Below are 24,089 nucleotides of genomic sequence, written 5' to 3'. Positions count from 1 at the left end.
TGTTTCTGGGTCGGCCAATGAGCTCCTGGAAGGTTCCAAGAAACAGCTTTGTTGGCCGTGGTTCCCAGCACCTTCACCAAAAATCAAGGGGAGAGTTCAATAATGCTTAAAGCCCACCAAAGACAAGATGTAGTGGGATGAACGTAAGTTTTGGAACCTGCAAACCAGCTCAGTTTCCTCAGTTTCCCAAGCGGTGTTCTCGCCCAGGTTGCAGAACCTCTCTGAGGCTCATTCTTATGGACCAGGGAGAAGAGTCATGGAGGGGAGTCAGGAGCTCTGAGCAATGCTCTCAGAGAATTTCAAGACTGTAAGAGTGACCTTATTTAGAAGTAGGGTCTCTGGGAAGTAAAGTGAAAGTTGCTCAGTCGTGTCTGACTCTTTGCGACCCCAGGGACTACACAATCCATGGAATTCTCCAGCTAGAATACTGGAGTGAGTAGGCATTCCCTTCTCCAGGGGATCTTCCCAACCCAGGGATCGAACTCAGGTCTCCCACATTGCAGGCAGATTCTTTACCAGATGAGCCACCAAGGAAGCCCAGGGTCTCTGTAGATGTTATCAACTTACATCTCTCTTCTTAGAAAGACCCTCAACAGTTATTGGGTTAGGAACCCCCCACACACAGTATTTTCCATCTTATCTTAATTTACAGTGAACCCAAATTCAGTATGACTGGTGTCCTATTCAGTTCAGTTCAGTTGCTCAGTTGTGTCCAACTCTTTGCAACCCCATGAATCGCAGCACGCCAGGCCTCCCTGTCCATCACCAACTCCAGGAGTTCACTCAGACTCATGTCCATCGAGTCAGTGATGCCATTCAGCCATCTCATCCTCGGTCGTCCCCTTCTTCTCCTGTCCCCAATCCCTCCCAGGTGTCCTATTAGAAGAGGAAAACGCCCTGTGAAGACAGGGGAATCCCAGATACAAAAGGACAGAGACTAGGGTGTCTCAGCTTAAGCCAAGGATTGTTGGCCACCACAAGGTGTTCAGAGAAGCCAAGGGCGGTGTCAACCCAGGATCTTACAGGGAGCATGGCCCTTGATTTCGCCATGCTCCTCGCCTCTAGAATTGGGAGAGAATACTGTCTGTTGTTTAAAGCACACAGTCTGTGGTACTTTCTACGGCAGCCACAGGAAACTGAGGCTGACCTCTGCGCTCCTCTTTTCTGCTAAATCTGTACTTGCTAAAACATTTGCCCCAAACTCTGGAATGAAACTCCCCCTGTAATAAGGTTTATACTTCTATGTTTTATTTCTAAAGAAGCTGGTCATCATTTTAGCAGCTTCCGAAATCTCCTTAACTGCTTACTATCCATCTCTGGGGTTGGTGCTTCCAGAACCACTGTAAGTAAGAGATCATTCTGATCCTCCCAGGAAATAACTATTCTTGAATCAGAGGAAGGGAGTGCAGCATTCTGCAGAAGGGGTGGGCTGTGACAAATTAATGATACACTTTGGAAGGGCCCGGATGACACCACCCTTATGGCAGAAAGTGAAGAGGAACTAAAAGCCTCTTGATGAAAGTGAAAGAGGAGAGTGAAAAAGTTGGCTTAAAGCTCAACATTCAGAAAATGAAGATCATAGCATCTGGTCCCATCACTTCATGGGAAATGGGGAAACAGGGGAAACAGTGGAGACAGTGGCAAACTTTATTTTGGGGGGCTCCAAAATCACTGGAGATGGTGATTGCAGTCATGAAATTAAAAGACACTTACTCCTTGGAAGGAAAGTTATGACCAACCAAGACAGCATATGAAAAAGCAGAGACATTACTTTGCCAACAAAGTTCTGTCTAGTCAAGGCTGTGGTTTTTCCAGTGGTCATGTATGGATGTGAGAGTTGGACTGTGAACAAAGCTGAGCACCGAAGAATTGATGATCTTGAACTGTGGTGTTGGAGAAGACTCTTGAGAGTCCCTTGGACTGCAAGGAGATCCAACCAGTCCAGCCTAAAGGAGATCAGTCCTGAGTGTTCACTGGAAGGACTGATGCTGAGGCTGAAACTCCAATACTTTGACCACCTCATGCAAAGAGCTGACTCATTGGAAAATACCCTGATCCTGGGAGGGATTGGGGGCAGGAGGGAGAAGGGGATGACAGAGGATGAGATGGCTGGATGGCATCACTGACTTGATGCACATGAGTTTGGGTGACCTCCAGGAGTTGGTGATGGACAGGGAGGCCTGGTGTGCTGTGATTCATGGGGTCGCAAAGAGTCAGACACGACTGAGCAACTGAACTGAACTGAACTGAACTGAACTGAACTGAAGGTGGATTTGTCACTGCCCCTCTCCTTTAGCTTAGCAGAAAAAAAGGGGGTCTACAGAGCTTTCTTCCAATTTCGTTTACCAGTGGAAACTCAATCCACCTTGCCCAATACATGCACTGAGCAGTGATCACATTGAGTCCAAGCAATGGGTCAAGAATAGGAGTCAAGGGCTCTGGGGTCAGTTCCTGCTCTCACCACTCATGAGCCCCTACCCCAGACTTCATCTTTAAAATGCGTGTCCCACTTCCATTGCCCAGGGTGGTCCTGGGCCATATTGACAAGACTGTGGAAGTGCATGGAAAATCGTGAAGTCCTGTGCAAAAAGAAGGTGATGAAATCATTATTACTCTCGTCCTCCACCAGTTGTCAACGCCTGGTGGGGGCGGGGATCTTCCAAGCAGACCAGGAAGGCTGGATCAAAGTGTCCAGCTGGTAAAAAGAAGAGTCAGCTGTAGGGCCTGATCCTCTGGTATTAGCTGCCCAGGGGGAGAGCAGCGAGATGAGCTCTCCCGGTGGGTGATAAAATGAGTCTAGAAGGGAGGAAGCAGGATGTATAAAGCCCAGGAGCCTGATCTGTTTCTGAGATCAAACAGAGCAGCATTGTACCGGGGTGTGGAGCTGATGTCAGCGTCTAGAATGCTGGTCGGAATCGCCCTGGTTACGCAGCTGGACCGGAATAAGGCAAGTCTGTATCTGAACTCATTAATTTTTACAACCAACTGAACTGTTCTGCCTTTTTTTTTTTTTTTTTTTTGGAGGGGGGCTGTTGAGGGAGGCGGTGCAGAGGAAGAACAAGGGAAGGAAGGGGAAAGGGAGGGGTTAGTATGTATGGAACAAGGGGCTTCCCACCAGCAGACACTGTCTCATTATCCCCAGCAAAGCCTAGCTTCAACCCTCCAGCCCCTTGGACCGTTAGGCAGCGCCTCTGCAGCAGGTTCTGCCGGTGGAGGGGGAGAAATGGGCCAATGGAACGTAAGGATAATTAGAGTGGCACAAGCCACTCCGTGGAGTTCAAGTTATGTCAATGTTTCCATTATATGCCTCACTTTTGGGGGGTTTATAACGTAGCTATAAAAACTCACGCCAGCTGAGAATTTGGCAGGCCAGGTCGCAGCAAAGGAGGGACTGTTTTTTAATTCAGTTCAGCTGCTCATAACTTGGAGTGGGGAGCGCACTGTACGTAACTCAAAGGGGCTGGTTGGAAGTACTGAGTACGGTACTGTCTTGCTGTCTGACCACCCCTCCTCCTCCTGGCATTCTTTTGTACTATCTCAAAAGGAACCTCATTATATAAATTATTACATAAAGCTTCCTGAGCCAAGAATCTACCTTCCCCTCTCCAAATGTCAGCTAATCTGGCTTCACTCCACTCTTGACAACCATGAGGGTCCTCCCTTTCCAACAAACGTGCAACCCATGTCACCCAAACCTCTACACAGAAGACGGTCGAGCCTCTGCAAGGGAGCCATTTGGTATAAGAGCTTTTCCAGACAAATCTCAGTATCTGGAGCAGTCCTTTCCTATTGTTTTAACAAGATGTATTACCCCATCACATAGATGGGCTTGTTGCCTTTTCAGGCACAGAGAGAAGAGCGTTTTCTCCACGTTTTAGCTTGTAGTCTCTATTTCAGTCAAAATACCCAAATCCTGCTATATCCTTAGCTTTCCAGAACACAGACCTCACCACTACCATCACCACCACCACCACCACCACTATGAAGCCTTCTTTGATTATCCTGCCTGAAGTCCTCTCTTTCACCTTTGGTTTCCTATTTGCTCTTTCCCTGTAATGTTTATCATTTGATTTTTGTGTTACATTTCAGTTATTTTTGCATACTTTCTCTCTTTTACTGTTTGATGAGACTCTTCTCACAGAGTCCTAAGCTTATCCATCTTTCCATACTCCAAAAGTGGCAAACTCAGGTGGACTCCAGTCAGTAAATTTTGATTAGGATTATTAATTAGCTAATTAATAGCAATCAGAAGCCAGATGGCTGATAGCAGAAATACAAGTAAAGCTCAGAACAGATAAGAGACGTATCAATCCCCTCTTCCTTAACAGATAAGACAGCATCAAATTGATTCCTTACATTGTTATTGATAATAGCACTAAGAAAATGATAAGAGGTAAGGTAAAAATCTCCAGCCAGAAAAATAGTAATAAGATGCAAATAATAGCATATATGTATGTATAAACATGGGCCTCCTAGGTGATGCTACTGGTAAAGAACTCACCTGCCAATGAAGGTTAGACAAAAGAGATGCAGGTTCAATCCCTGGGTCAGGAAGATTCCCCAGAGAAGGGCATGGCAACCCACTCCAGTATTCTTGCCTGGAGAATCCCATGGACAGAGGAGCCTGGCAGACTATATGCAGTCCATAGGGTCACAAAGAGTCAGACACGACTGAAGCAACTTAGCACGCATGCACGCATAAACATAACATGGCAGCCCACTCCAGTACTCTTGCCTGGAGAATCCCATGGACGAAGGAGCCCGGTGGGCTGCAGTCCATGGGGTCGTGAAGAGTCGGACACGACTGAGCAACTTCACTTTCACTTTTCACTTTCATGCATTAGAGAAGGAAATGGCAACCCACTCCAGTGTTCTTGCCTGGAGAATCCCAGGGACAGAGGAGCCTGGTGGGCTGCCGTCTATGGGGTCGCACAGAGTCGGACACGACTGAAGCGACTTAGCAGCAGCAGCAGCAGCAGCATGTTACCTTATAATAGTAATAAAAAAGTAAACCACAAGGTGTCTGTTCTCATAATTGTATTAACAAATACTTCTATGAACAATACAATAAGTGAACAATACCGTAAGTATATTTTATCAATACGCACTGACTTTGCTCTCCATTGTAACTCAGTCCCTAGCCTCTAATACTCTGAAAATGCTTTTATAAACTGTGGATAAGTGACCCTCTAAATGGATGGTATTGATAGCACTGTAGCACACACAACATTCAATAAAAATTGCCAAATGAATGAATTTCTTAAAGTAATTTTACTGAGCTAAATAATAATATTTCTTCATATACTAAAGGAAATATTGTTAGTGATGGTGGTTAATTTAAGCTCCATGATAAACACCAAGCTCTAACCTAAGAGCTAGTAATAAATGGAATTTCAGTCTTCCCTAGGGGTTCAGAGGATTTGGGGCCCATTGTCTTAACAAGCAGTGGGGGAACAGGCATATGTGTTAGAGTGACTGGGGGGCTGATTTCTTCAATACATTTGCACTAAGCTTGACAGCTTGGGGTAGCAGAGCTGGGAGAGCCCAAGGATGATGAATGGGTGGGTGGGCTAAGAAGATATATCAAAGTCAGAGACTCGGACTGGTTAACACAGTAGTCTGGGTCCAACTGTGCTTTCTGGAAGATTACTAGTGTTGATCCATAATGGTTTTTGATTAGAAACTCAAGGTATCCAAAAGTGTGGAAGTATAACTGAAGCCCACGTCTAAAAGTCAGGACACAAAGTTAATTTGAACTGCTTCTTTCTGTAAGGAAAAATATCTGAACAAATATAACGTTTTCCATTACAAAACAAGATCAATTAAAGATCAAAGGTTATATATATTACATACATATGTAAATAGAGGAGGAATTAATTATTTAAATAATTAATAAATCACAGCCAGATGGCTGAGAGCAGAGGCACAAGGAAAGCTCATACAGACAGGTACTTATTAATTTCTTCTTCCTTAATAGAAGGGAAAATAGAATTTATTTAGTTTATATTAGTAGGAAAAAATCATTAGAATGGCTGAGTTATAGGTCAGTGGGAAAGTGCCGAGAAATTTTAACTGGGAAGATTGAGTTGGAATCTAAGCTCTACCACTATATACTATGTCATCTTCATTGTTTGATCCTCCAGTGTCTTCATCTACAAAGTGAAGTCAATATTAGCTATACCACCCACATCAGAGAACTAGAACATGTCGTATCAGTCATGAGTGTGTTTGGCTGACAGCAATAAAAGAATGGATTATGGCGGCTTCAAAAAAGCTAACGTATATTTTCCTCATAGAAGAAGAAGTTGAGGTAGGTAGTCCAGGGCATGCAGCTCAGCAATGCCTTTGGAATTCGGGTTCTTCCTGTATCTCTGCCCTAACATCCTTGCCATGTTGGTTCTCTTCCCCATGCTTGTCGTCTCTTGGTCCCAAGATGGCTAGCGTGACTGCAACAGTATGTCCACATTCAGAAAGAAGGTGCCAGAGGCAGAAGCCCTTCTCTTCATGAGGTGGTGGTCAGTTGATTCACCTTTAGATCTCTTGAGACACTCTATGTACATTCAGATCAATCAATGGCCAATGGAACTGAGGTTAGCATCATTGGTTTAGATAATTCATCATTATCTTCTGTCGCAGAGGTAGAAACCTAACAGTGAAATCAAGGAATGTTTCTATGCTCCCAGAACAACACAGGGCTCTGTCAGCAGGGATGAGGGAGTAGCTCTTGCTTAAGCGACCAACAAAGTCTACGCCAGGGCAAAACAGGATAAAGTCAAGGTCTTCAAAATGTGCTTCCCACACCACAACATCTGGGAATGTGTTAGAAATGTGAGTTCTCAGGCCCCACCCAGGATCTGCTGAATCAGAAACTCTGGGGTGAGACCCAGCAACTTGTGATTTAACATATCCTGCAGGTAATTCTGATGATTGCCTGGGTCTGAGGACCACTGGGATAAAAATGAGAAAAAAAAAAAAAACAACTGAGGAATAAAGCTTGAGGATTCAGTGATCTTACTGAAATGTGTTTTCCATCAAAACCTTCCTCTGGGAATGGGAAGGGAGAAGGAAGAAAGGAAGAGAGAGAAAGAGAACTAACCCTAGTTGAGTACCTACCAAAGACAGACAAATGTCCTTGGTGCCTTTACCTATCTCTTTTAACTTAATCTGCACAAATCTGATTTTCTCAGATGAGAAAGCTGAGTGTCAGAAAGGTTAAGTGGCTTGTCCAGTTTTCATCTCATGGATATAGTTGTTCAGTCACTAACTCTTTCTCCCTCACTATATATATATATATATATATATATATATATATATATATATATATATATATATACATACACACACACACATATATATATAGTTTCCAGCCGTGTTCCACTCTTTCCATGGGTGGCAACAACCCAGGTTTCCTTGTCCTTCAGTATCTCCCAGAGCTTGCTCAAACTCATGTCCATCGAGTCAGTGATGCCATCCAACCATCACATCCTCTGTCTCCCCTTCTCCTCCTGCCCTCAGTCTTTCCCAGGATCAGGGTCTTTTCCAATGAATTGGCTCTTCACATCAGATGGCCAAAATGTTGGAGCTTCAGCTTCAGCAACAGTCCTTCCAATGAATCGTAAGTGTTGATTTCCTTTAGGATCGACTGGTTGGATCTCCTTGCAGTCCGAGGGACTCTCAAGAGTCTTCTCCATCACCACAGTTCAGAAACATCAAATCTTCGGCCTTCAGTCTTCTTTATGATCCAGCTCTCACATCCATAAAGGACTACTGGAAAAACCATGGCTTTGACTATGCAAACCTTTGTCAGCAAAGTGGTATCTCTGCTTTTTAATATGCTTTCTAGGTTTGTCATAGCTTTCCTTTCAAGGAGCAAGAGTCTTTTAATTTTATGGCTGCAGTCACTGTCTGCAGTGATTTTGAAGACCAAGAAAATAAAATCTGTTACTGTTTCCACTTTTCCCCCATCTATTTGCCATGAAGTGATGGGACCGGATGCCATGATCTTGGCTTTTTGAAGGCTGAGTTTTAAGGCAGCCTTTTCACTCTTCTCTTTCACCTTTATCAAGAGGCTCTTTAGTTCCTCTTTGCTTTCTGTCATTAAAGTGGTATCATCTGCATATCTGAGGATGTGGCTATTTCTCCCGGCAATCTTGTTTCCAACTTGTGCTTCATCCAGCCTGGCATTTAGCATGATGTACTCTGCATATAAGTTAAATATGCAGAGTGACAATATACAGCCTTGATGTACTCCTTTCCCAATTTTGAACCCGTCCATTGTTCCATGTTTAGTTCTAACTGTTGCTGCTTGGTCTGCATACAGGTTTCTCAGCAGGCAGGCGAGGTGATCTGGTATTTCCATCTCTAAGAATTTTCCACAGTTTGTTGTGATCCACACAGTCAAAAGTTTTCACATAGTCAATGACACAGAAGTAGACATTTTTCAGGAAGTCCCTTGCTTTCAGTGAATGTTGGCAATTTGATCTATGGTTCCTCTGCCTCTTTGAAACCCAGGTTGTACACCAGAAAGTTCTTGGTTCGTGTACTGCTAAAGTCTAGCTTGGAGGGTTTTGAGCATAACCTTCTTGGCATGCGAAATGAGCACAACTGTACAGTAGTTTGACATTTTGGGGCATTGCCTTTCTTTGGGATTGGAATGAAAACTGATCCTTTCCAGTCCTACAGCCACTGCTGAGTTTTCCAAATTTGCTGACATATTGAGTGCAGCACTTTAACAGCATCATCATTTAGGAATAACGCAGCTGGAATTGCATCACCTCCACTAGCTTTATTTGTAGTCATGCTTCCTATGACCCACTAGATTTCACATTCCAGGATGCCAGGCTCTAGGTGAGTGATCACACTGTCATGATTATCTGGGTCATTAAGACTGTTTTGTATAGCTCTTCTTGTATTCTTGCCACCTCTTCTTGATCTCTTCTTCTGTGAGGTCCTTACAGTTTCTATTCTTTAAATGTTCCCCTGATATCTCCAGTTTCCTTGACGCGATCTCTAGCCTTTCCTATTCTATTGCTTCCTATTTCTTTGCATTGTTCACATAAGAAGACTATCTTATCTCTCCTTGCTCTTCTCTGGAACTCTGCATTCAGTTGGGTATATCTTTCCCTTTCTCCCTTGCCTTTTACTTCTCTTGTTTTCTCACTTCAGTTCAATCGCTCAGTCGTGTCCGACTCTTTGCGACCCCATGAATCGCAGCATGCCAGGCCTCCCTGTCCATCACCAACTCCCAGAGTTCACTCAGACTCTCATTCATCGAGTCAGTGATGCCATCCAGCCATCTCATCCTCTGTCGTCCCCTTCTCCTCCTGCCACCAGTCCCTCCCAGCATCAGAGTCTTTTCCAATGAGTCAACTCTTCACATGAGGTGGCCAAAGTACTGGAGTTTCAGCTTTAGCATCATTCCTTCCAAAGAAATCCCAGGGCTGATCTCCTTCAGAATGGACTGGTTGGATCTCCTTGCAGTCCAAGGGACTCTCAAGAGTCTTCTCCAACACCACAGTTCAAAAGCAGCAATTCTTCAGTGCTCAGCCCTCCTCACAGTCCAACTCTCACATCCATACATGACCACTGGAAAAACCATAGCCTTGACTAGACGGACCTTAGTCTGCAAAGTAATGTCTCTGCTTTTGAATATGCTATCTAGGTTGGTCATAACTTTTGTTCCAAGGAGTAAGCGTCTTTTAATTTCATGGCTGCAGTCATCATCTGCAGTGATTTTGGAGCCCCCGAAAATAAAGTCTGCCACTGTTTCCACTGTTTCCCCATCTATTTCCCATGAAGTGATGGGACTGGATGCCATGATCTTCATTTTCTGAATGTTGAGCTTTAAGCCAAGTTTTTCACTCTCCTCTTTTACTTTGATCAAGAGGCTTTTAGTTCCTCTTCACTTTCTGCCATAAGGCTGGTGTCATCTGTATGTCTGATATTGATATTTCTCCCAGTAATCTTGATTCCAGCTTGCGTTTCTTCCAGTCCAGCGTTTCTCATGATGTACTCTGCATAGAAGTTAAATAAGCAGGGTGACAATATATAACCTTGACATACTCCTTTTTCTATTTGGAACCAGTCTGTTGTTCCATGTCCAGTTCTAACTGTTGCTTCCTGACCTGCATACAGATTTCTGAAGAGGCAGGTCAGGTGGTCTGTATTCCCATCTCTTTCAGAATTTTCCACAGTTTATTGTGATCCACACAGTCAAAGGCTTTGGCATAGTCAATAAAGCAGAAATAGATGTTTTTCTGGAACTCTCTTACTTTTTCCATGATCCAATGGATGTTGGCAATTTGATCTCTGGTTCCTCTGCCTTTTCTAACACCAGCTTGAACATCAGGGAGTTCACGATTCACATATTGCTGAAGCCTGGCTTGGAGAATTTTGAGCATTACTTTACTAGCATGTGAGATGAGTGCAATTGTGCGGTAGTTTGAGCATTCTTTGGCATTGCCTTTCTTTGGAATTGAAATGAAAACTGACTTTTTCCAGTCCTGTGGCCACTGTTGAGTTTTCCAAATTTGTTGGCATATTGAGTGCAGCACTTTCACAGCATCATCTTTCAGGATTTGAAACAGCTCAACCGGAATTCCATCACCTCCACTAGCTTTGTTCGTAGCGATGCTTTCCAAGGCCCACTTGACTTCACATTCCAGGATGTCTGGCTCTAGATTAGTGATCACACCATCATGATTATCTGGGTCGTGAAGATCTTTTTTGTACAGTTCTTCTGTGTATTCTTGCCTCCTCTTCTTAATATCTTCTGCTTCTGTTAGGTTCATACCATTTCTGTCCTTAATCAAGCCCATCCTTGCATGAAATGTTCCCTTGGTATCTCTAATTTTCCTGAAGAGATCTCTAGTCTTTCCCATTCTGTTCTTTTCCTCTATTTCTTTGCATTGATCGCTGAAGAAGGCTTTCTTATCTCTTCTTGCTATTCTCTGGAACTCTGCATTCAGATGCTTATATCTTTCCTTTTCTCCTTTGCTTTTCACCTCTCTTCTTTTCACAGCTATTTGTAAGGCCTCCCCAGACAGCCATTTTGCTTTTTTGCATTTCTTTTCCATGGGGATGGTCTTCATCCCTGTCTCCTGTACAATGTCACGAACCTCATTCCATAGTTCATCAGGCACTCTGTCTATCAGATCTAGGCCCTTAAATCTATTTCTCACTTCTACTGTATAATCATAAGGGATTTGATTTAGGTCACACCTGAATGGTTTAGCAGTTTTCCCTACTTTCTTCAATTTGCATCTGAATTTGGTAATAAGGAGTTCATGATCCAAGCCACAGTCAGCTCCTGGTCTTGTTTTTGTTGACTGTATAGAGCTTCTCCATCTTTGGCTGCAAAGAATATAATCAATCTGATTTCGGTGTTGACCATCTGGTGATGTCCATGTGTAGAGTCTTCTCTTGTGTTGTTGGAAGAGGGTGTTTGCTATGACCAGTACATTTTCTTGGCAAAACTCTATTAGTCTTTCCCCTGCTTCATTCTGCATTCCAAGGCCAAATTTGCCTGTTACTCCAGGTGTTTCTTGACTTCCTACTTTTGCATTCCAGTCCCCTATAATGAAAAGGACATCTTTTGGGGGTGTTAGTTCTAATGTGTAAAGCCTCCTCAGAAAGCCATTTTGCTTTCTTGCATTTCTTTTTCTTTGGGATGGTTTTGGTCACCACCTCCTATATAATGTTACAAACCTCCATCCAAAGTTCTTCAGACACTCTGTCTACCAGATATAATCCCTTGAATCTATTCATCACCTCCACTATATAATCATGAGGGATTTGATTTAGGTCATATCTAAATGGTCTAGTGGTTTTTCCTATTTTCTGCAATTTAAGCATGAATTCTGCAATAAGGAGCTCATGATCTGAGCCACAGTCAGCTCCAGGTCTTGTTTTTGCTGTCAGTATAGAGCCTCTCCATCTTTGGCTGCAAAGAATATAATCAATCTAATTTCAGTATTGACCATCTGGTGATATCTATGTATAGAGTGATCTCTTGTGGTTTTAGAAGACGGTGTTAACCACGACCAGTGTGTTCTCTTGCATAACTCTGTGCCATCTGATGAATGGCACAGCTCAAAATGTGGTCTGATTCCAAGATAGTGCACTTCCAAAATGGGAGCAATCTCAGTAATCTTAGAATGACTCAGTTTTTAAAAGTGTGATTTAAATATGAACTTGTTGCTCCTTTGCCTCTGCAGTTTCACTCTGATCTATCTTCCACCTTACCCTCACTACAGCCTCTCCTCCCCAACTCCCATCTGCAGATCCTGGGTCAGGGCCACACCTGACTCCTCCCCATCTTTTGGGCACGCCCTGTAGCCTCAAGGCCTCAGCTAAACTCCTACTCCCTGGAATTCCCTCCCTTCCCTTTTCTACCTGTTGAACTTTATTCTTCTGTAAATAATTAAACAAGTAAAATTGGCCCCCTCCAGAATGTTCATGATATAGGGCAGGAAAGAAATTTGGCATTCAATAATTGTCTGTGTAAAAAAAATGAGTGCAAGAATGCCTAGTTTTAATTCTTCTCTACCAAGAGGCAACTCCAAGTTTTCCTTTCTAACCCAACAGCATTTTGCTTCCATTTCTAATTTCTCAGTCTGTTCTGTGATGAGATGATACATCTGCCCCCGTCTCCCAACAAATATGTGAACTCCCAAAGCCAAGGTTAGGTCACACTCATCTCATGGCCCTCCATAGCACCTAGCCTAGGGTCTGAAATTTAGTAAGGGCTCAGACATGACATACATAGACTTAAACTGTATGACATGAAATATACATCTGCCCTTTAAAGACCTAGATTTTTCAATTAGCTGATGAATCCTACCATTTGTAATAAACAAAAGCCTGTTTCATACTAATAAATGCTGCTGATATAGGAGCACAGCTTTCCTTTGGATCATTCTAGTGACTTTTACCTTGCCCAATGCTTAACTAATCCAATTCTGAGAATACAGCGTCACTGCTGGGTGTTGAAATGGAGCCATTTTGGGAAGCTGAGCGGAAAAACCTCCCAGGAGGAGTTTTTTACGCACCTGCTAGATTGCCTATAATAAATGATACTGGCCAGCTCGCAGTATGCTCTCCTTGCACACCCTGTACTCTGACCGTGCCCTCCATCCCTGAATCTATTGGGTGACTTCCAAGAAGATTTGGAAATTAAACATATTTTTCAGCTTCCAGAAAGTGCCAAGGGACAACGTGAAAAGTGACACTGAGCAGTAGATGATTACGTTTCTTTTTAAAAGTCTTTAAAAGAACACTTTTTGGGGTACTCTTTCTGTCCCCTTCTGATGCCTATGTCAGGAGCTTTCTCTATCTCCTTTATAATTTAATAAAACTTTATTACACACAAAAAATAAATAAATAAAAGAACACTTTTTTACAAAAATAGTTGAATGTTGGGAAAGTGGATAGTGAAGGTCAGAAGGAGAGATCAGAAAGAAAATTCTAATGTAGAATATAAAATCTGGCATTCTAGACAGATAATACCACAAAACAGAAGAAATCTTATAAATACCAAAGAAAGCAGTAATCATATGTTTAATTTCTCTGTCACTCCCTTTTGTCTCCTCAGATATTCTTCAGCGTTTTCTGGACATTCATTCCAAATAACTAACCGACAAAGATTTACAGATAATCTTCCATACTGTGACCCAACCCATGAGAAGCAAAAAGAGAAAGAAGACCAAAAGAACAGCTGCCAATTTTTACATTTTTAAAAATCTTTTAAGAACTTTAAAAGGCTTTCAAATATTGTATTAAATCTCATTCAATCCAAGGTATTACTCTTCTTTTACAGATAAGTAAACTGAAGAGCATATGACCTGGATCACATGGTTGATGAGTGACTGAGTTGGGGACTCCAGTTCTCTGACATCTCTATTCCTCTGCCTACAAAGACTAGGGTTAATTTTTTTTTTTTTAATAAAGTCATTTTATTTATTGGGTGCACAGTGGGGCATGTGGAATCAGAGTTCTCTGACCAGGGATTGAACCCATGACCCCCTGCATTGGAAACACAGTTATAACCACTGGACAGCTAGGGCATTTTAAATAAATGTACAGCATATAATGTAATGTTCTTACATTATGAAAAATGTTAAAGAATGTTTTTTACAGACTCCTGGGTAAAAAGATATTGGAATTAATCGCTTACATTCTTGTATACCAGATCTCTCTGAAAGGACCCAGAGAAGAAGAAACAAAGAAAAAACTTTCCTGGCAGGGAGGACAAGCACAGGAAAGTGTGCCTTCCGCAAGTAGAAAGCCTGGGGCCATCCTGTTCAACCTGGTGCTGCTGGGACCAGAGGCAGGGAGACACTAAAGGCCCTCTCACCGCTCTGACTTGTGAAGACTGGCGGTGGATCCAGGAAGCAAGTGGCATAGGGACTGAGGCCAGGCCTCCAAACCTGACTGCCGTCCCTGTTTCAGCTGTGAAGCTCAGAGGGCCAGAGGCAATGATGAAAAGGCTGCTGCCTAGAGAAGGCAGAGATTTACAGGTGAGTTAAGGAAACTTAGAAAGCAACAGATAATTAATTTTTTCATTAAAAACAATAAAGAGTAGACTGGACATAGCAAAAAAGTCAAAATCAGTGGTACAGAAGAGAAACTCTGTCATGGGGTATGGAGAAAAAAGACAAAGTGATTGAAATAAGAGAAAAGATCATTTGGATTAAAGGAACTGATAAGACAGAAAATATAGATAAGAGATGTTCCTGGGAAAAACAAAAGAGAATAGAATAAATAAAGCAAAATAACAAAAAACTATAAAAGAATAAAACTTTCCTGAGCTGATACAACCATAAGGATCAGAGCCAGCTGCCTGGGACAGAAATGAAGTTTATAAACACTACATTTCAAAAGAGTCTAAGAAATATGGATTTTATTCCAAATAGCTGTATGTGCATATGAAAATCAAGAATTAGGTTGCTAAGAAGGGAAATGTGCCTTTAGGGGAAATATTACCAACATCTGTCATAATTGGATAAAACTATATACTGAATATTTACAGATCAAAAAGTCCAAATGAATACCTGGCAAATTACCTCAAAGATTTCAATTACTAGATACATTCAAGTTCAGGAACAATAGAAGAATTTTACAATTATCCAGGCCTCAGACAGCCCTGTAACATTAAAGATCAGATAACAATAGAGAAATATCTATAATTTGAGGTGCAAAACATTGCCAGTTAAGACTTGTAAGCTCATCCAAGTTGTCATTCATGTCTGAAGGAACTATAAGAAGATTTCTAGCTACTCAAAGACTCTTAAAGTAAGTCACTCACATCCTTCTTGAAAAAAGGTACTTAAGTTACACTCCAGCCAACTGAGATTAATCAAAATAAAGAATGGCGAAGTTCTGATGAAATGGAACTCATGGTGATTACTAAAACCATTTAAGTATATCATATAAAATAATGTTAAAGCATGATTGTAAAAGAGTTTTTAAAATACAAAGTAATAATTATTGAATGAGAAAATAATGTCAAGAATAACATCTGGTATACCCGTGGCTGATTTATCTTGATGTTTGGCAGAAACCATCACAATATTGTAAAATAATTATCCTCTAATTATAAAAAATAATATCTGGTATGTATTGGTCAAAATTCAAAGAAAATACATTTAAGATTTGTGTATTTCATTGTTTGCAACTGCTGCTGCTGTTGCTGCTAAGTCGCTTCAGTCGTGTCCGACTCTGCAACCCCATAGAAGGCAGCCCACCAGGCTCCCCCGTCCCTGGGATTCTCCAGGCAAGAATACTGGAGTGGGTTGCCATTGTTTCCAAACTTTACCTCAAAGGGGTAAAAAGACTGCAAGCAAATATTAAATTTCAGTTAATAATGCTCGTGCTGAAATATGTCAAGCAAAGTGTTCTGATATCTTCAATTTACTTTGAAATGCATTTTAAAAAAATGGGTTGATAAATGGACAGAAGAATGGATACACACATAGGAAAGCAAAGTATGATGGCAATGGTGGAAACTAGATTTTGGGTATATGGGTCTTCACTGTAGCATTCTTTCAACTTTTCTGTATGTTTGCAAACCAAACATTGGGCAGGGGTAGGGGAGAATACTGAAGTGAAGTAGCTCAGCTGTGTCCGACTCTTTGCTACCCCATGGACTGTAGCCTACCAGGCTTCTCAGTCCATGCGGCTCTCCAGGCAAGAATACTGGAGTGGGTTGCCATTTCCTTCTCCAGGAGATCTTCCCGACCCAGGGACTGAACCCAGGTCTCCCGCATTGTAGGCAGACACTTTACCATTTGAGCCACCAGGGAAGTCCTATCTGGGTCTAAAATCCAAGATTAAATAAATAGAACATGGAACTGAATAAAATAGGGAAGGGGAGAACAAAAGTGTGTTTATTTCCCAACATTACATAGAAAATAGTTGATAGTTAGTGTTTTTCTTAAATTATTGATTCAGAAAATATAGACCCTTTCAAATTTTTCAGTGCAATCTAAATGGAATTTTGAAATAAGACCTATATATTCCAGCAACTAACACACGCACACAACAAGCAACAAACAAAAAAAAAAAGAGAAAGAAGGCAAATAGAAACACTATAGCAGAAAATAAAATTTAAAGAGCAAGAAAGAATTCTTAAAAAAAGAAAAAACAGAAAGCATAAACAATTTGACTTATTTCAAATAAAAACTAACAGTAACTATGATAATAAACTCTCATATTTGAAAAACCAAACCTATCAATATGCTATCCCAAGATATATACCTAAAATAAAGTATCAGATTAAAGAAAGATAAGCTAGCAAATACATCATACACACAAACAATCTATAAAGAAATCAGGATAAAATGTTTATATCCAAGTAGAATTTAATGTGAAAAGCTTAAATGAAATTTAGATTAATATTAACAAAGTAAACATAAAGAAAATTTGACTGTCATGAATCATTATATGTCAGATGTATGTTAGTTGCTGAGTCGTGTCCAATTCTTTGTTTTGTAGCCATGGATTGTAGCCCGCCAGGCTCCTTTGTCCATGGGTTTCTCCAGGCAAGAATACTGCAGTGGGTTGCCATGCCCTCCTCCAGGGAATTTTCGTAACCCAGAGATTGAACCCAGGTCTCCTGCTTTGCAGGCAGATTCTTTACTGTCTGAGTCACCAATATAGAACTAAAAAAATAATAATAATAAGGCAAGAATTCTCAGAAATTCAGGGGGAAATTTTGATAGAAACGTAGTAATAATGGGAGACTTTATGGTAATGTCTTTGACAGCTCATACATGTGTATGTAATACACATACCACAACATAAGAAGCACCCCAGGTATGTTTCAATCAGTGCAGAGCTGATCAGGACAATAACTCTGCTTGTTCTAGAGGGTGTATTTTTCCTAATGAAAGCACACTATGTATGGACTTACTTGGCATTACACATCATGGATTTATACTTGTCTCAAATGGCAACCCACTCCAGTATTCTTGCCTGGAGAATCCCATGGACAGAAGAGCCTGGTGGGCTACAGTCCGCAGGGTCGCAAAGAGTCGGACACAACTGAGCGACTTCACTTCACTTCACTTCATGCTATCAAAAAAACTCTATTTGCACCACATGTGCTGGTCACATACGATTCTCCTCCACAAATAAGACCCAACCAGGCCCATGAGCTATAAAGTTAGAGCTCATTGTTGATTTGGAGGAAAAAGAAATAGTATGAAGTGTAAGAACTGGAAAAGAGGTTTTATAACTATTAATATCAAGATAGTTCAAAATAATGGGTCCTAGTGCAAGATCGGAGATGAGAGATTTCAAGTCTTCCAAGCCAGTCTTTGTTCCCTAAGACCAGATCATGCTTCCACAGACAGATAGATGGGAAGAGCCATGAAGTTAAAGGCAAGTTGATAGGTGTCCATGAGTTATTTTGAATTTGCTATAATGACAAGATAGACAAATGGAGAGGTTTTGCAGACTGATGCTTTGCAGAACAGCATCTGGATTGAAAGTCCAGATTGAAGAGTGTTCATCACTTTTGTGATGCAAGTTACTTACAAAGAGGATACAGGATTAGCAAAGCCTGCTAAAGCCAGGCAACACGACATTCAAATCCAGACAGAGAAGTCTGTGCCTAACTCAATAGGCAATGAAAAGCCAGCCAAGGTTTTGGATCAGGGAAGCTGTCCTAATAGGGAATTCCAGATTCTAACCCTAATTTCACCTCCCTATGTGCGTCTCAGCTGATGCTTCTTCTGCCCTACAGGGTAATACAGAGAGCTTCTGCTCCTACCTCCACAGGACAATAGAGAGAAAAGCAGAAATGACATTTCACTTTTGTGCGGTTCACAAGACCAGCAGGAAAAGCCTTTGGAGAAGGCACAAGACACTCTGAGGAAACCACATTAATCATCAACCCAGGAAACTGGAACACTCCACAAAGCCATTGCTATAAATTCAATATTTACACAAAATCTAGAGGTTGAAGTTCTTGTTACTCAGGGAAGGAAAACATGAAAAGCTGCCAGAAAGAGAGCCCACTTGCTATCTAGACTCCCCAAATCATCCTCAAGGGCAACATTCTCAGATTACAGAGCAGGCAGCAGTTGCCAATAGATAGCATGCCTTGACTAATAACATGTTCATATACTTTGTTCTTCCTAATGACTGTGCCCATTTTGAGTGGAGGAAACCTTAGCCCCAAGGGCACAGTGACTTGTCCAATGTCACACAGCAAGTAAACGCCCAAGCTGATAGTCAAACCCAGTCTGCCCTGCTACTCAACCTCACAAACCACACCAGACACAGAGACAGAGGGAAAATTACCTGTACTGTGTCTAAAGAAGCATACCCATGCAAAGTTCATTTGGTCTGCTCTTTGGAAAGATGAAAACCCATGGTGTTGAAGGAACCTGCATACACTCAACTAGGTTTAGGGTGAAGTCACTGGGACCCTCTCTATAATTTCTACAAAAAAAAAAAAGAAGAAGAAGAAGCATCATCTGTGAGCTTCCTTCAGGAAACTTACAAAGCTCAGCCTGCTTTGGCTGGAGCCCAACTCAGAGTTCTTGGACTAGAATCTCAAGGTAGGGCCCTGGAACATGAACTCCTAATAAGCCTCTCCAGTAGATCTTACACAAACTGAAGAACAAGAGCCACCGGGGTTTACATTCCTGACCAAACAACACTGGAAGAGTGAAACCAGACCTTGTCCCCAAGACTGAGGTCAGATGGAACAGGGTGCATTGTCCTGCCATCAGTCCCAGGTCCAGATGCGCCGCCCTTCTGGCCCCTGCTCACTGCTCAGCTCAATTTAGCCTAGAGCTAGTCCTCCTGAAGGACATCCCTCTGCGGTTTTAGTTTCTAAGATTTGTCCTATAAGCAATCCTTCTCTCCTAATGAGGTTACTGGTGCCATATTACTACCAGGAAGGTGGCCCTGTTGTGCAGCTCAATTAAGAAAGGTGTATTAAATTCTTTATATTTCTCTATTTAGCTGCAGCACTCGTTCTAGATTTGCTAAATAATAGAATGTTGTTAATGAGCTAGAGTATGGGGTTCATTCAATTCAGTTTTGTAGCTTCCTAAGTGTTGATACCTGTTCTTCCTTATCCCATTGTCAAATTTTTCTTCTTCCGATGCTGGAAACAGAGAGCGAGACAGAGAGAGGGAGAGAGGAAACCACTCGAGCATCAGATGGCAAAAGGGTGAACATTCGTAGACTGATTCTCAGCCAGATTGTGACTGACTGACCTCAGAATGAACCTGCAAAGTCATCTCTTAACATAGGGAGGTCTGTTCCTCTGGAAGCCCCACTCTGGAGGGTCTGGTTGAAGTGTTCCCATGCAGCAAGCTCTGCTGTTCTCTGGAGGAACCAAGGGGAGACCTGAGTTGGGATGCTCTAGCCTCGTTACCAAAAGTGTCGTCCATGGACCAGCATTAGCAGCATCGCCTGAGAGCTCATTGAAACTGCTGACTTGCAGCCCCACTCCAAAGCTACTGAACCAGCATCTGGACTCAACAAGACCCTCAAATGGTCCTTACACACTTTGAAATTTGAGGGGCCCTGCTCTAGGTCCTTCCAGTTTAAACCAGAATGTCCCAGGCTTTCCTCAGAGAGAGTCACCCACTAGAAACCAGCCCATGCCCACCCCAGTGGTAACACTGCTCTTTTCTTAAATGCAGGCATGGGTGAAACCCATGGTGAAACCAACCCCCCCCCCTTTTTTTTAAAGAAAAATCAGAACTGAAAAGATCAAGAAAGGGTTTCTAGACTTGAGAAGTTCAAAAGCCCATATTTCATCTCACTCCCATAACCACCAATCTGCCCGCCACCACGCCTAAGGCCTGCGTCTCTGCTCTGCCAAGCCACAGCTGAACAAAAAGCCAGAAGGAAGCACTCTTTCTGACCCAGGAAAGCCAGGAATGCCAACACAGAGAGCAACCTTCTCACCCACAGAATCACAGCAGATGGGAGTGGGAAGGGCCCTTAGAAGTCGTTTCCTACCATTTCATCTTACAGAACAAGAAACTGACGTCCACGGGAGAAAACTGGTTTGTTTAAGTGACCTCAGCCCATCAGTGACAGAGCTGGAGGGGATGGGGCCCAGGTTTCTGTCTCGAATTCTCTTTCCATGGTACCAGGAGACCTCGGGAAATCTGTGCATGGACTACCCCCAGGCGATCTTGCAAAAGCCATTTCACAGATTTGCACAATGTTAAACTGTATTCTACAGCAAATGTAACATTACTCAGCTGTAACCACTTCTGAGGAGAGATAATCCCAAGGAACCAGTCTGGTGCCGGGTCTTAGAAAATCAGGCAAAAAGTGAGAACCCAGCCAAGCCATTCTCAAAAACTTGAACTGAATGCAGCATCAGATTAAGAAATGGAATCAACGTTCTTTTTACTCTCTTTTTTCTTCACTCATTCTCCCATTCCAGCCACTACTACCACACCCCCTGCCCTGCCTCTGGCAGCCACCAATCTGTTCTCTGTTTCTCTCTCTTTTTTTTTTTAATTTTAGATTCCACACATAGGTGAGATCATGCAGTATTTCATTTTCTCTGCCTGCCTGGCTTCACTGTCTTGTTCCTAACAGGCTGCCTCCCTCTACTTTTGGCACATTTACAATTATGCCTATGAAAAGACCGGTACCACCAGTTCAATGGAATATCTCCATTGAGTAATATTCAATGCTTGTTTAAAGTTACCATTTTTTCCCTTCAAATGCACACAAAACCGACTTGAGAACCAAGACAGAATAACATAAATGTCTGTTAAAACCAAAGTCTCAACCAGCAACCCCATAACCTAGCAGACTCCAAGGAACTCAGATCTAAAATGACCAAGTAAAATCAGTGGAAAAGAACCCACGTGAGAAGGTGGTTTTGGAGGAGGAGGAGGGTAATTCCCCAAATCCAGCGGAATCCTCCAAGCTTTCTCCGCTACCTCCAGAAGCCAGACCACCTCACAATCTCAACCTCACTTCCTGTCCCTCTGATGCCTAAACTGTCAAACATCAGCCTCGTGTTTTTTCTATCCATGAAAGTCAGATTTCTAAACCCAGGGCTCCTGGAATCGATCTCCTTCTCTTTTGTGGGTTTTTTGTTTTGTTTTTTCTTTTTCTTTTTTTTTTTTTTTTTGTCTATTTTTTTCCTTTTGGTCCTGAGCACCCTGCGATTTTTCTAAAATGGAGCAAAGAGTGGGGAAAGAGAAGCAGCCAAGTCGCTTTCCTGCAGGGATGTGAGTGACTGCTGTGTTTCCATGGCTCGCCTTCCACTGTTCTCGTGACCCCTGCAGACTCCCCTTATGAGTGAGTGTCCCGGAATGTCTCTTTATTAGGTGTCTGGAGAAGTAAAGCTGTCGTGATGCCAGCGCCCCCACACTGAGGACTTTATTAGTTTTTTAATTTTCTGTCTGGGTGCTCCTGCGGCATCAAACTTTCCACAGCTGTTAGGAGCTATTAAGTAAGTAGCCTCATCGGGCCCTTTCCCCACCCCCACCCCACTTCTTAATAACAGGAGATATTTCTGGACATGCTACATAGAGTCTTTAAAGAAAGATACTTTGTCTGTTGGGTGAGAAATTTTGGGGGGTCCGGGTGGGAAGAGGATAAGTTGGCCTAAGAAAAATGCCTTGTTTTTCTTCTTTGCATCTTGGCTTAGAGCAGGGCTGTTTGGGTGGTGATGACGTGGGGAAACGACCTGGGGGCAGGGGCATGCAGGAGTGAGAACCCACTCCCTCAGCCTTTCTGCCCAGCAAGTAGGGGACCGGAGGGGAGCTCGGACTGCTTTCAGAGCTGACTTGGAATCTGGCCCAGAGCCTGATGCCTGGTTCAAAGCATTCCCTCCTGAGTGGACCTTCTAAGACCTGCAGTGAGGGATAAAACAGAATGACTTGCAAACGTTCCCCTCGTAGGCACACAGCTGTGGTTCTGGACTGGAAGCCAGGGCTGTTGCTCGTGTCCCCCTGGAAGGAAATCCTGACCCCCGCCACCCCTACGCTCTGCTCCCTGCCAGCGTCCCTTAGTGTCCCCAAGCCGGCCATCCACAGGACCCCCTGTGTGTAAATGTAAAGATGGGGGCATGTGCACGCACACTGACTCACATAAGTGCGTGCACGCACACACTTGCACATCCATGCAGAGTGTTGCATTATTAGAGCAAGTAAACTGGCTCTTTCTCACCACACCCCTGGATCTGGAAGGTTAGACCATTTGGTGGGCAGAGGACAGACTAAGGGACCAGAGAGCGCAGAGAATTCTCAGCATCCCTCCCGGCTCCAGCCTGCCCGGCAATTTGCTTTCCCTTGGCCTCCTTTAAGCCTCCCTTTGAGAAGACCTCATTTGCAGGGTGAATGTGAAAGCCTAGAAAGAAGAAAACCCTTTGGTGATGCCCGCCTCGGGAACAATTTTGCCTCAGAGAGCAAGTTGGTATTTGGGGTTAATCCCTCTGTGGAAACACTGGGTTGAAAGCCCGGAGGAGGTCAGGGGTCTGATTACGGCTTCTGTTTACATATAAACTTCCTGGTCCTAAGAGACAATAGCAAAGGTGGGGGAGGGGAGGAGGAAAGAAAAGAAAGAAAAGGAGAATTTTTTTAATTAAATGGCCTGCTCTCTTAAAAATAAAGTCAACAAAAAGGTGGAGCTTGTGGAATCAAGGTTTGATTTTAATGTCTAGGTACAGATAATTTCTTAAAATTTCTCCATCAGGATTTACATAATATGGTTGAAGCATTTTTGAAACAAAATTTAAAATTTAATACTGATATATATGCATATATTTATGTGCATAAGTATATTTTTAAAAATAAGAAAATAATCTTAGTTATCTCCTGAGGACCCGAGGTCTGATTTTGTTGTATTTTTGAAAGAGGGTTCTGATTTGGTTTTTGTATAGTGTGGGTTTTTTTGGTCAAGGAAAGTCATGAAGACTCTACAAGAGGTGGATGAGCTGAAAACTGTGGTATTTAGGCCAATTAAAAACTGTTATAAACACACACATACAAGAAAAGCCTAGATGAGAGTATTAAAGCCAAATAACCTCATTCTTTCAAACAAATTAAGGAGAGAAAAAAAAATTTCCTCCCCATGCTCAAAAGAAGGCAAAGCAAAACTATTTAGTTGGTGGGAAGTGAGGTAGGGGGGAATGACAAAATGGTCACCAAAAAAAGAGAAGTTTATTTTTAAGATCCATAACTTGATGATTTTTTAAAAAGATTAAATTTTAAGACAAAATAGTTGCTTTTTTTTTTTTCTGAGAAAGATACATGGGTTAAGAGTCTGTCCCAGACAACTTTAAGAAGATTAAACAAAATATCCATGAAGAAACCTATTACCTTGGTGGCATTTACAACCAGATAAAACTCAGGTACGTAGGATTTAAATCTCCAAACTTCCCCTAATAGAAAAGAAATCCCAAATATTTGATCACTAGTTTCCTTCTGTATTTCTAACTGGTGAGATTATTTGGACACTTTTGCAAATACTATAATGATGTTTCTCAAGTTATCAAATAAAAAGGAAGCATTTCTTCAATAAATCCTCATCTTTCTACCTGAGTCTCCACCTAAAGAATTATTTATGGAAATCCAGACACTATAACATTTTTT

The 24,089-nt window shown here is 42.3% G+C and overlaps 1 long non-coding RNA gene across 1 annotated transcript; it reads left to right on the top strand.

The window, feature by feature from the left end:
- Positions 1–2,847: 2,847 nt before the first annotated feature.
- Positions 2,848–15,658, top strand: LOC114113796 (uncharacterized). Its single transcript, XR_003588561.3, has 3 exons — positions 2,848–2,951; positions 6,144–6,310; positions 13,592–15,658. It is a non-coding gene; the product is annotated as an uncharacterized LOC114113796 (long non-coding RNA).
- The last annotated feature ends 8,431 nt before the right edge of the window (positions 15,659–24,089 follow it).

Source organism: Ovis aries, chromosome 1, assembly GCF_016772045.2.
Source record: "Ovis aries strain OAR_USU_Benz2616 breed Rambouillet chromosome 1, ARS-UI_Ramb_v3.0, whole genome shotgun sequence".
Lineage (NCBI taxonomy): Eukaryota > Metazoa > Chordata > Mammalia > Artiodactyla > Bovidae > Ovis > Ovis aries.
This window is presented reverse-complemented; position numbering and strand designations above follow the sequence as displayed.